Source organism: Hylobates moloch, unplaced genomic scaffold, assembly GCF_009828535.3.
Source record: "Hylobates moloch isolate HMO894 unplaced genomic scaffold, HMol_V3 SCAFFOLD_5, whole genome shotgun sequence".
NCBI lineage: Eukaryota > Metazoa > Chordata > Mammalia > Primates > Hylobatidae > Hylobates > Hylobates moloch.
Genome location: NW_026652280.1, coordinates 107,169,267 through 107,182,259, shown reverse-complemented (window position 1 = coordinate 107,182,259; position 12,993 = coordinate 107,169,267). Strand labels below are relative to the sequence as shown.

The 12,993-nt window shown below is 45.5% G+C and overlaps 1 protein-coding gene and 2 non-coding genes across 3 annotated transcripts in view; 1 reads left to right on the top strand and 2 right to left on the bottom strand.

Moving 5' to 3' along the window:
- Positions 1 to 12,993, bottom strand: part of LOC116468019 (putative neuroblastoma breakpoint family member 7) — a 901,770-nt gene that overhangs the window by 764,498 nt on the left and 124,279 nt on the right. The gene's annotated exons all lie outside the window — the stretch shown is intronic.
- On the top strand, positions 4,318 to 4,481 carry LOC116470039 (U1 spliceosomal RNA). Its single transcript, XR_004248470.1, has one exon. It is a non-coding gene; the product is annotated as a U1 spliceosomal RNA (small nuclear RNA).
- On the bottom strand, positions 12,369 to 12,440 carry TRNAQ-CUG (transfer RNA glutamine (anticodon CUG)). Its single transcript has one exon. It is a non-coding gene; the product is annotated as a tRNA-Gln (tRNA).

The window sequence follows — 12,993 nt, the reverse complement described above, 5'->3', positions numbered from 1 at the left end:
ATTGGCAAAGCTAACAGTTTTTAACCTTTCTTGGCCAAGGATCTCCCACTGGTTCTGGAAAATGTCCACACTGTCTCTCTTTAAAATAATAACAGGAAGACCCACGCAGTGGTTAGATGAAGGTGCTTATGAATCTGCGCTTCTTAAAGGTGACATTCTCCATTACTGCTAAGATCTCACAAAACTTACTAAGAACTCTACATTAACACAGGATTCCTTTCATAATGAATTCCTGGGAGATGAAAATATCAAAAATCTTGGCCTATAACCTGGAGACATTGTTGTTTACTAGAAACAACATCAAATAAAATAGTCCCCCCAAGACTGTTGGAAGGGATCACATCAGGTATTATTATTATTTTATACATTTTTTTGAGATGGGATCTCATTCTATTCCCCAAGCCAGAATACAGTGGCACAATCATGACTCACTGTAGCCTTGAACTCCTGGGCTCAAGCCATCCTTCTGCCTCAACCTTCCAAACAGTTGGGACCACAGGCATGGGCCACTGCACCTGACCCACAACAGGTATTACTGACCAATTGGTGTCAGTAAACTTAAGGGCGTTGACACACAGATTCATGTTTCTCTTGTAAAAGGCAACCCTGCCAGAGTGGACATCTGTCAGTGGAGATTTTCACTTAAAGGTAACTCAATCTTCCTGACAGAGATGGCAGGTAGCTGACATGAGGTGAAAGGATGACTTGAGCTCAGGAGTTCAATCCTGCAGTGAACCCTGATGATGCCACTGCACTCCAGCCTGGGCAACAGAGTAAGGCCCTGTCTCCAAAAATAAATATATAAGCTGGGTGTGGTGGTGTGTGCCTGTAGTCCCAGCTGCTTAGGAGGCTGAGCCATTGAGCCTTGGAGGTCAAGAAGTCAAGGCTGTACTGAGCTGTGATCTTGCCACTGAACTCCAGCCTGGGAGACGGAGTGAGTCCCTGTCTCAAAAAGTAATTATAATACAAATAAAAAGTACAAAACGAACCAAACAAAAAATTGTCACTGCACTCTGAAATGACAGTGGTAAACACCATCATGCTATTGGAAAGTTAAAAGAAAAACACACCCTCCTGCTATCAGGATCCAACCTGCCCTCTTGCTCTGAATTTCTGACCCACGATTTTAATGCCCGAAAGCTAATGTACTCAAATTATAGCGCACTTACCTGTTCTGCACCTGCGTTTATTTTTGTCTCTTGAAAAGATCACCATCCATGGCACTATAAATGTCTTAGGGCATGGAATGATGAAGTGCAATGTCATTATTGTTATGTATTTCTCATCGTTTTACTTCTGAGAAAACTAATTGCATGGTATTCTGAAGAGTAGAGATGATTCAACAAGTGACAGAAGCTGCAGACTTAACTGAGGCCTCTCTGTCTCTCTCTCTCTCTTTTTTTTTTTTTTTTTTTTTTTGCCACTCTATGATGCCCTTTTTGTTTTCCTTTTTTTTTTTTTTTCCTGAGACCGAGTCTCACTCTGTCACCCAGGCCGGAGTGCGGTGGTGTGATCTTAGCTCAGTGCAGCCTTGAACTCCCAGGCTCAAGCAATCCTCCCACCTCAGCCTCCTGAGTAGCTGGGACTAAGGTGTGTGTCACTACAACTGGCTAATCTGTGTATTTTTTGTGGAGATGGGGTTTCACCATATTGCCCAGGCTGGTCTCGAACTCCTCGACTCAAGCAATCCACCCACCTTGGCCTCCTGAAGTTCTGGGATTACAGGTGTGAGTCACCGTGTCTGGTCGTAATGCCCTTTAAATTGGACTTTTGGGCATTCTTAAAAATTCCTCAGTGAGGTGGCTCCTTTCTCCCCTGTCCCCTGCCTGGGATAGGACTATCTGGGAACAAGCCTTTCTGGCAAAGAGGGATAAATTGACTGAGCTTTTGATCATCAATGTTTTCAAGAAGAAAGATTTAAAAAAAAATTTTTATCTGAGGAAAGTGAGCCCTTTTAAATGATCAGGCCCAGAGAGACGTTAAATCGAGAGAGCAACCCCTTTCTGTTCCTTCATTTTGAGCTATGTATTCATCTGTCGAAACTGCTTGCTATCAGCTCAAGTTGCTGTAAATTATCCTAATAATGCCACACCAAACACTATACCCCATTCCGTATAACTTAACAACATATAGCCAATCACCAATCAATGTTATTTCTGTAAGCCAATGAGAATTCCTGACAGGCACGTTTCTGTCAGCCCACTGTCTGTCCCTGCTTTTGACCTTTAAAAACCTGCTTGTGACAAAGGCCAAAGGGAGCTCAGATCCAAGGTTCCTTGGGTGTGAGTCTTCCAGGCAGCTGTCTTCATGTTGGCTCAAGTAAACTCTATATTATATTTTGTGCTTCAGCCTCTTTCTTTTAGGTCAACATGTTCAATAACAGTCAAATGAATAAATAAGTTAATGTATATTCATACAAAGTAAGACACACAGAAACAAATAACCATATGAATAAGGTGAAAAATTCATAGACATAAGACTGAGTGAAAGAAGTCAAACTTATGCCTCTGCTTCTGAAACTGCCTTTGCCAAAATTATAACTGGGACAATTATCACAGTGAAAGAGTTCTGATCTGATTCCATCTTGTTTGTAACGTCCAAGCTGTCTTTGTTCATTCCTGGGCTCAGACGGAAACAACATTGGGAGGAACTTAGTTTACGGTTTAGCTGTGAAACAAAGATGATAATATCCCCCTTCCTGTCTGGGGACTAGACTGCCTTTGCAGGACTAACAGATTAGCCACGGGATTAGAAATTATGGTTTAGGAGTCATGTAGCCTCTGGCTGCAAGATTCTAAACCTCCCCAAATTGTTCCTGGAGATCACATCCTTATTGGAAAACCTAAGATCAGTGCTTGAGATATTTTGCCGACCCTGCACTCAATGGATCAGCTGGCACCAGCTAGACTGATAACCTGGCTCATCTGGTCTTGTGGCCCCCACTCAGGAACTGACCCAGAAGACGACGACAGCTTCAGCTCCCTGTGATTTCATCTCCGACCTGACCAATCAGACCTCCCAACTCACTGGCCCCCGTCTACCAAATTATCCTTAAAAACTGGTCCCGGAATGCTTGAGGAGACTGATTTGAGTAAAAATAAAAGTCTGGTCTCCCACACAGCCAGCTGTGTTTAAATAACTCTTTATTGCAATTGCCCTGTGTTGAAAAATTGGCTCTGTCTAGGCAGCAGGCAAGGTGAACCTATTGGGCAGTAACACTTCCCCCCCCAAAAACCCACTACACACTGTATGACTCAGTTTATATGAAAGTAAAGAGCAGGAAAAACTTGCCTGACAGATTTGCAGAGACGGGGGTGGAAACCATTAATAAGTCTGCGGAGTATTGTCAGATTTTGGTGTTGTAGTCTACATGTTAAAAGTAATCAGTTAAACACCTGAAATAAAATTTCCCCAAAATATTGTTGCCAAATTTGGATGACTTCGTTTCTGTCTTTGCAGCATATAAAGTGTTAACATGAGGTAAGCGCTAAGGTCTAGAGAAGGCAGTGAAGAGATGACAAAACGACTCCAGCACTGTGCCTTGAGTGTCCAGTGTGCTCTACTGTGACAGTACATTTTTGTACATTGCTGTATTTGAAAAAACCCTGCAAGATTCATGAAACTGGACAACCATCTTTATAACACTTCTAGTGTTAAAACAAGTAAGGATGGCTGGTTTGCAATCATCTGAGCAGCCTCTCTAGTTTCACAGATACGGTTTCTCTCTGATATTGAACGACTTCCAGTGTCAAGCGGAATGCTACATCACAAGGATAACCGTATGTGAAAAGTACCAGTTTTCTTTGTAATCCTAAACTTTCTAGTTTGCGCATTAAAAGCCATTATTTGAAGAAGAGCGCACAGGCTCCAGCTGGCCGCCAAAGGGGTCCTTGGCATCACAGGCTAAGCAACTACTTCTTTGGGAAAGACCAGGGGCGGGGAAGGCAGGGAAAGGAGATAGAGGCAGGCGTCACTTCCTTCGCCGGCTCCCGCAGCGGGTTGGTCAGCTGAGTGGCGGAGGTTGGGGCGCAAGAGCAGACGGGGACCGGGAAAGACGCTGTTGGTGACATCACGGATACGGCGATTCCTACGTAGATGAGACAGCTCAGGGGCTGCTGCTTCCCACGAAGGATTTCTCCTGCTTTGGGAACAAGTCCAGGACCGCCGGTTGGACGTGAGAGTCCCAGCTGTGTGTCAGGGCTAGGAGGGCTCGGGGTGGCATGGGCGGCGGCGGGGGGAGGGGTGCGCGGGGCAAGTGACCGTGTCTGTAAAGGTTGAGGCGTATGGAGCTGTTGCAGGACGGAGGTGTGTGAACTCATACTTACCTGGCCGGCGAGATACTATGATCGCGAAGGTGGTTTTCCCAGGGCGAGACTTATCCATTGCACTCCGGGTGCGTTGACCCCTGCGATTTCCCCAAATGTGGGAAACTCGACTGCATAATTTGTGGTAGCGGAGGACTGAGTTCGCGCTTTCCCTTGAATTTTGCAGTGCAAAAGCAGGTTGTATTCAAAGGTCTACTTCCCGCTTTTATTGCTGTATAATTTTGGTGGTGTCGTGTTATTCTTATAGCCGGATGGCAGGGAAACAGGAAGTAACTTATTTCTCTGGCAGAGATACGTCGTTCCTGCCGGAGAGATAAGCGTCAGGCGTTACGTTCCTGTTTAACACAAGCTCAGTAGCGCGAAGTCCGCATAGCTCCTTCCTTTCAACATGAGGCTGCTTTTTTCAGAGACTGGTCCATGGTCTCCAGTCTCTTGGGGTCTCACGTTCTGTAAAAATCTTCGTGTTTTTCCCTAGCCCCCAGTCACCTTTCACACAGCCTCTGCTTCTAACCGCAGCCCCCCACAGGAGTTTGTAAGATTTCTGTGATAGCAGGGAATGTGTTCTCACCTCGTAGAGCCAGGTACAAACTACGCAGGCGGGCGCTGCTCTTTGGGAAGAAAGCAGAGCCTTTGGGGCTCTTAGTGTCCCCGTTGGGTTGTAGACATAACACGCTTACTTTGTGGAGGGGAACGGGTCTTCTGGCGCCCGGGTGCCCTAAGGCAATTCATCCCGAGACCCGCAGGTCAGAACCGCAGTCTCACCTGTCTTGGCGAAAATGCGCTGCGATCCTCCCTGAAATATAAGGCGGGAAATTTTATGAGCAGCCGGGTCCACTATCTCCTGCCGTTTACATATCTAGTCTTTCTTCAGACTCCATTTAATTGACAGCTTCTTGTTTGATGTCTCGCTTCCACATCCTACATCCATTGCCAGGCAACTTTCTAAATAGCACCCCGACCCATCCTTCCCACCCCCAAGCCGCCTCTTTCTACCTCTGGCGCCAGTATCCTCCCCGTCCCTCTTTCTTCAGGTCCCCGCTTATCACCTTCATGGACAGAAAATACTTAGCTCTCTCTCAACCTGCGTTTTGCACCTGACACGCATCAGTACCCTGGCAAATTCGGACGTTTCCTTAATACCCCTTCTCAAATGGCACTGTAAATTCATCTCTTTTTAACTCCCAGAAGTATCTAATTGGTTTTGTCCCTGCACTACATGAGCACGAGAATTCCACTACGGAAGAAAACCTCAGGCCTAGCGATGGAGGTTCTGGGCATTTTGCCAGCTTCTCCCAGGGTGTCTTTTCTGACCCCACCCACTTCTGATCTGTAATGTCCTGGTCAATAGAAACTACCTGGCCCAAACGGAAAAGGCAAGGAGGACCACGGCAGGAAGGCCTATGGCGTCCCCTGGTGGCTACACTTGGGACGGCACTCATAGATCCGCATGTCCCGAGAAGCCTCTGCCATCCCGACCCGGGTGTGGTGCAGAAACCCGCGGCTCCAAAGAAAACCGGCTAGAACGCACATGACGCCCAGCCAGTGTTCAGGACACTGCGAGTGGAAGCCGTACGTCCTACGGACTGAGCTAGCTTGATGAATATGAGCCATTTACTTCTAACCGCAGCAGCGGACATTGCCTAATATAAAATACATTAACCAAGACCGAAAGCAACTTGCATTACGTTACCTATGAGCAAACGGGTTTTTAGAATGTTTAAGAAATGTCCCTTGTTTCGGGACCGTCATCACTAACGTATGCTTGGGATTCCTGATCGAGGAGTTTCTGAGCAAAAGCAGCCCACCAATCCAGTGGCTGAGAACGGCTTGGATATTGGCTTCCAGGCGCATCAGAAATACCGAGGTTCTGACAAAGACGTGAGCTTCTGTCTGCCTTTGGGAAGGCCTTCTTCCAGTCCTGGCGCTGCCACTTGCCTTCTGTTTGACCTTGGGCCAGGTCCTTCAATTTGCTAGGCTTCAAGTTGGAAAGTGTTACGGGAAAATAATAATACGAAGTACTTCTTAGAGTTATTGCACAGATTACAGAAGATAGTCTAATAGTACAGCTAGCATCGTGTGTGGCTTACATTAAGGATTTGCTGACAGGAAACAATATCCCAGATAAAGTTTCTTCCCCTTAATTATGAAATATAATAAAGAAAATTGTGTAGACCTCTGCTTCAGGCCTCAACTTTTTTCAAAAAACATTTGAATGAATTTTGCACTTGTGAAGGTGACATCCTTTTACAAAATAAGTTAATACTAAAGAATGACAAATGGAATTTACAAAACACATATTCACAAAAAGAACTTGTTCTTAGCAGCTTTGTTTACAATAGTCCCGAAACTAGAAACAGTTCATATGCATCAAGAGGTGAATGGACCTATTGTGATATATTCATCCAATGGAGGATGGGACAAATTATGGAAACATGAGATAGCACGGGTGAATCTCAAAAACCTCATGCTGAGTGATGTAAAGAGTGCATCCTGTGTGGTGCCATCAAGCTGAATTTCTAGAACAGGTGAAACTAACCTGTATAGTGACAGAAACTACATCATTGATTGCTGGGTTCAGGGAGTCGAGGTGGCTGACTATAAAGGGCACAAAAGGACCTTTTGGAGTAATAGACATGTCATCAAATTTGAAATGGATGCATTGTACCATATTCAACCAATGCCTTAATCAATTTGATTGTGAAAAGTAATAAGAAAACCATTGCAGGCTGCAGGCTGGGCGCGGTGGCTCATGCCTGTAATCCTAGCACTCTGGGAGGCTGAGGCAGGTGGATCACCTGAGGTCAGAAGTTTGAGACCAGCGGGCCAACATGGTGAAACCTCATCTCTACTAAAAATACCAAAAAAAATTTAGCTAGCTGTGGTGGTGGGCACCTGTAATCCCAGCTACGTGGGAGGCTGAGGCAGGAGAATCTCTTGAACCTGGGAGGTGGAGGTTGCAGTGAGCTGAGCTGGTGCCACTACACTCCAGTCTGGGTGACAGAGTGAGTGATGCTACGCTAAAAAAAAGAAAAAAAAAAAAAAAAGGCCGGGCACAGCGGCTCACACCTGTAATCCCAGCACTTTGGGAGGCCGAGGCAGATGGATCACGAGGGCAAGAGATCGAGACCATCCTGGCCAACATAGTGAAACCCCATCTCTACTAAAAATATAAAAATTAGCTGGGTGTGGTGGTGCGCACCTGTAGTCCCAGCTACTTGGGAGGCTGAGGCAGGAGAATCGCTTGAACCTGGGAGGCAGAGGTTGCAGTGAGCCAAGATCACCCCACTGCACTCCAGCCTGGGCGATAGAGCAAGACTCTGTCTCAAAAAAAAAAAAAAACCACTGCAAATCATAATGCCTTCTACTTAATTTAATGTAAGTTTAGCTTTAGAAGATTCCTTTAGAAAAGTGTCTCTCTAAATGTGATTGAGAGTTCAGGAATTCCTTCATTTGTGTTACTGTCTCTATTTCCAGTTAAATTCATGCACTATTAAATGGAATATTTGTAAAATAAAAATACAGTCTAACCTCAATTTTACAAAAGCATATATATAGGATATATATATAATATATAACTCCCATATCTATCTCTCTCTCTATATATATATATATAGAGAGAGAGAGAGAGAGCTTTCTTTATTGTTCTATTTTTTCTTTTGTGGGTGCGTGGGGCGGGGGGGACAGTCTAGCTAAAATATACATTCTCTCTGTAGATATACCAGAAGAACATGACTCGATGAGTGTTGCCCTAATGTTAACAAAAGTTATTTTGAACTTAAGGTGATCAGAAATTTTATGTATCTGTACTTTTTCAATATTGGTGGTATGGTCTGTGCTAAGCACGTATAATTTTTTTTAAAAAATGAGAGTAACTTTAAAATTGTTTGGAAGAAAAATATGTACATATGAGAAGAGTACTTAATTCCAGGTGATGCCAATATGGATGACTAGTTATCTTCTTCTTTCTGTGTCTTTCATGTTTTTAAATGGAAAAACTCAACGACCTGGAAGTGAAAGAACAGATTAGATATGGAAGGGGTGTGGGGCAGGTGAGAGGAAAATGTAAAGGGAAGGACAAACCCAGTTCTGGCAGGACCATGTTTAAGTTGAAGGTTTCTGGGGAGCAGTTGTCGGGATAAGAAGGAAATGGGGGAGCCAGGAGAACCATGAAAATATTTAGGACAGTGTATTGCCTGTCTTATCATTCCTCCTCCTTTTGTGTTTCTTCAAAAGAAATACACAGACTTACATTTCTTTTCAAGCATGCTTACAATTTGTGTTTCTCTCTTATTAGTGTAACTGCCCGGTAGGTTTATTTTGCCCATTGCCCAGATAAGCCAATGGAGCCGAGAAGAGCAGGTTTTCTATAATAGAGAAATAATTTAATAAATGCAGAGGCAGCTGATGGACCAGAACAGGGGTTTATTATTACTCAAACCTGCCTCCCCACAAATTCAGAGACTAGAGTTTTTTTTTGTTTTGTTTGTTTTGTTTTGTTTTGTTTTGTTTTGGATAGTTTGGCAGGCAGGGGGCTAGGAAATGGGCAAAGCTGATTGGTTGGGTTGGGGATGAAATCAAGTGTCAGAGCTTGTTTACTGCACTGAGCCAGTCCGTGGGTGAGGGCCACAGGACCAGATGAGCCAGTTTACAGGTCTGGGTGTGCCAGCTAGTCCATCCTAAGGCAGGGTCTGAAAAACACCTTGAACACCATGTCAAATCTTAGGTTTGACACTAATACTGTTATATAAAGGCACAGCTGGGGAGCTTAGCAATCATGGGGCTTCTGGCTGCATGGCTCCTGAGCCATAATTTCCAATCTTGTACCTGCTTTGTTAGCTTTGCTAAGGAGATCTGATCCCCAAGACAGGAAGGGGGGTAATCGTCTTTGTTTCAGACTTAGACTAAACTAAACTCCTCTCATGGTTAGCCTGGCCTATGCCCAGGAATGGACAAGGGCAGCTCAGAGATTAGAAGCAAGATGCAGTCAGTTAGGTCAGATTTCTTTCACAGTCATAGTTTTCCTATGTCAGGTTTTTCTCACTGTCATAATTTTTGCAAGAGTCGTTTTGTTAGGAGCAGTAGAAACGCAGTGGTTCTGAGAATGTCTTCTGGAGACAGGCTGCCTTCACTTCAAATTCCTGCTTTCAGATCCTCCTTTGCTGGCTGAGTGACCCTGGGCAGGTCACTTAAGGTCTTTGTGCATCTCACATGGAAGATGAAGGTGATAGTGTGACCTCGGCCTGAGGTAAGGACTAAATGAGTAAACATACGCACACTCATCAACTGTGCATGACATGTGGCACTTGGTGATTCAGGCACAGTTGATGATGTGCATATGTTACTCATGTGCATGTTAGCTCTTGTATTTTGCCTGCAACACTGCAAAAGAGCAGATGTGATGAAAACCAGTTGTATGGAAGTTACAGCAGTGATACTTTCCAGTGGCTGTGCACCCTCCCAGGGACACTGCAGTAATCCTCTTACCAGCAGTAACCTCCTGGGCTGGGAGATCCCAGGAAGGCCCCTCAATCTCCAGCAGGTTTGACCCTCAAAGAGCTTCGGGGAATGAGCTAGAGAAGTATTTCTATCTGGGGGGAACAGGGAGTTTATTAGCTCATCTGTTCAGCTCATCCAAAGGGGAATAATGATTCAATTTCTTGCTTCAAATCTGCCTGAATAAAATTTTTATAGTTTTACGGTGGAAGACATTTGTACATGTAGGGGAGGAAATATGACTTATCCTCACCCAGCCTACATTCACTGCTGAGACCCTTACAGCAAAACACAGACTAACAAGAGAAGAGCAGATGTATTTATTTAACGTAAATTTTACATGACAGGAAGGCCTTCCAAAGAAAATGAAGGCCCATGGAAACAGCTAAACCTCAGTTTTGTTTGTTTGTTTGTTTGTTTTTTAACAGTAGTTTTGTTGAAGAATGGATAGTCATGGAGAAGTATGATAAGACAATAGAAGTATGATCTAACAGTAACAAACTGGGGAAAATGTAGCCAGGCATCTGTGTTCAGGCTCTTCTCTGTGTCCCTGTGTCTTCACACTCCAGGACGCACCTTTCTTCTCGGTACAGAGAGGGCACCTCTCACTTAAGAGTCTTACAATCGACTTCAGGGAAGAAGGGCAGGGGGAGGGTGACAGTGACCTTCCTGCTTCTGCTGTTCACTCAAATTCCTTTAGCATAAAATATTCAATACCCCCAGATGTTGTATTTTGGAGTAGCATGTCCTGAATCCCATCATGCACATGCAACAAAATCCAGAATCTTTGAAGAATGATGACTACAAAATATTTAAATTCAAAATACAAATGATGGCCAAGTGGGGTGGCTCATGCCTGTAATCTCAGCAGGGAGGTTCAGGGAGGCCCAGGCAGGCGGATCACTTGAGTTCTGAAGTTCAAGAGCTGCCTGGCCAAAATGGTGAAACCCCGTCTCTACTAAAAATACAAAAATTAGCCCAGCACGTGGTGCACACCTGTTGTTCCAGCTACTTTCAGCAGGTGGGGAATGGGTGGGCTGAGGATCCACTGAAACAATCTCATATTTACAAATGATTTTTTTTTTTCCTATAAGGCTAGTCAAGTGAAGCAGTGGAAGTGGAGAAAGAAGAAAGAAACCTGGTTGTGATCAATTCTTTGTAAACAGGAATGATTTTTTTATGCACTATACTCTGTTATCAAAGTTACATTTGCTACAAAGCTGGTGGTGAACAGCAGTGCCCTGGTCCCTTCCTACACTTATCTGTAGCGATAACAATTTTTAATGAATGCAGCCAACCTCCACATAAATATTGTTACTCTTTGACTGTCCAATTTTCCATCCTAGGCCCTGTAGTCCAGCCTGCAAGGGGAAACGGAGTTTGTGTTTCCTTACCTGCCAGTCCACTCCAAGGAGCCAAGAAGGCGTCCTCTCACCCCCTCTCCCCCAGCTCGTCCTCCAAACTGAGCCCCTCAAAGACTGCGGTGTTTTTCAGTCCTTCGTAACCGCTCTCAGCCCCAAAATATGAAAATCAGAGCGATGGTCCTGAGCGCCTGGAGTGACATCTTAGTTCGCTCCCAAGACCCATTAGGAACCTCATCCCGAGTGCTCTGAAGAGCAGGAGAAAACATGTTTAACTCTGGTAGCGTCCTAAGGCGTCTTCTCCTGGGGGCAGGGTCCTGACGGGACAAGGGGGAGCCCCACCTTCAGAGACTCGCCCCTCAGAGCTGCTCAGGCTCCTCTTCCCCGTGGTCCTGCGGGAGCTCGGCCGGGACGGCCCGCGCTCCCAGCCCGCGCGGATCTCGGTTTCCGGCTGAGATCTTGGGAGGAAAGAATGAAATTTCCCGGAGTCGGGTTCCAAAGCTTAGTGAAACAGCTTTTTGGGCCCGCAATAGAGAAGTAGGAGCTAGAAATTCGGCATACAAATCTGAATATGAAGAACAGAATAAATTAACATTCGGGATTGGATGGACCACATGAATAAAGCAGTGCTACTCCCAAGTTAGGTCCCCAGCCGTCGATCCTAAACTGAGACACAATCTCCAATGACTGAGCTAACCCCATCAGAATTTCTCACGCCACCGTTTACTTACCAAAATGACAATGGGTGCCATTACGAGATTTCCCTGTTGAAAGGAATCTCGGGGTCTAGGATTGCGGGGCGGCAGCCTTTTTAGTGGAGGAGACCTCTCACCCCGAGGCCCAGGGCCGCCCTGAGAGGGGGTGAGGACTTGCTGGGTCGCTGGGTCCCTGGCGGGGGGGTCCGGGCTTCCGATTGCTGGCTGCCAGGAGGCTGGCCCTGAAAGGGAACCCTCCAGGCTCCGTGACCCCGACTGGATGATTCCGCGATTTCCCTGTGGTCCGGGCCACTCTGAGAACCCGGTTTCTGGGACCCCGAAGAAGGGATGAGGAGCGCGGGGTGCATCGCGAGGCTCAGACAGCGGGAGTAGAAGGGACACGGAGGCCCGCAGCGCAGAGCTTCTGAACGTCTGCAGAATCCCCATTCCAGTTAGGGAGTAAAACATGGAATTGCCGTCCTAATTAAACAGAAAGGTTCCACCGAGACTCGAACTCGGATCGCTGGATTCAGAGTCCAGAGTGCTCACCATTACACCATGGAACCTCACAATGCAAATTTGCTGGAGGCTCTGAATTCTTAATAAGTAGCAATAGTTCCCACCCACCCATGTCAAGGCATTTCTATTATCCCACAAGCAACACTCGAGGAAGGTGGATCTGCAGGAAGGAGCCATCCTTCTTGCTTTCTCTCTGCCCTATGCTTTGATCGACTTCTATCATGCCATTTGCACCTCGGAAAATGAGGCAAAAATCCACTGTGAGTTTAGGGCCAGAGAAGAGCCCCTGAAGCCTCGGTCATAGAGTTTCCTGTGCCGCAGTGAAATTTCTTTCTTCCTTTCTTCGTTTCTTCCTCTTTTCTTTTCTTTTGTTTTCTTTTCTTTCTTTCTCTTTCTTTCTTTCTTTCTTTCTTTCTTTCTTTCTTTCTTTCTTTCTTTCTTTCTTTCTTTCTCTCTCTGTCTTCCCTCCCTCCCTTCCTTCCTCTTTCTCTCTCCATCCCTTCTTCTTTCTTTCTTTCTTTCTCTTTCTTTCTTCGCATTGAGACAGAGTCTCCTTCTGTTGCTCAGCCTGGAGTGCAGTGCAGTGGCAGTGGGCGATCT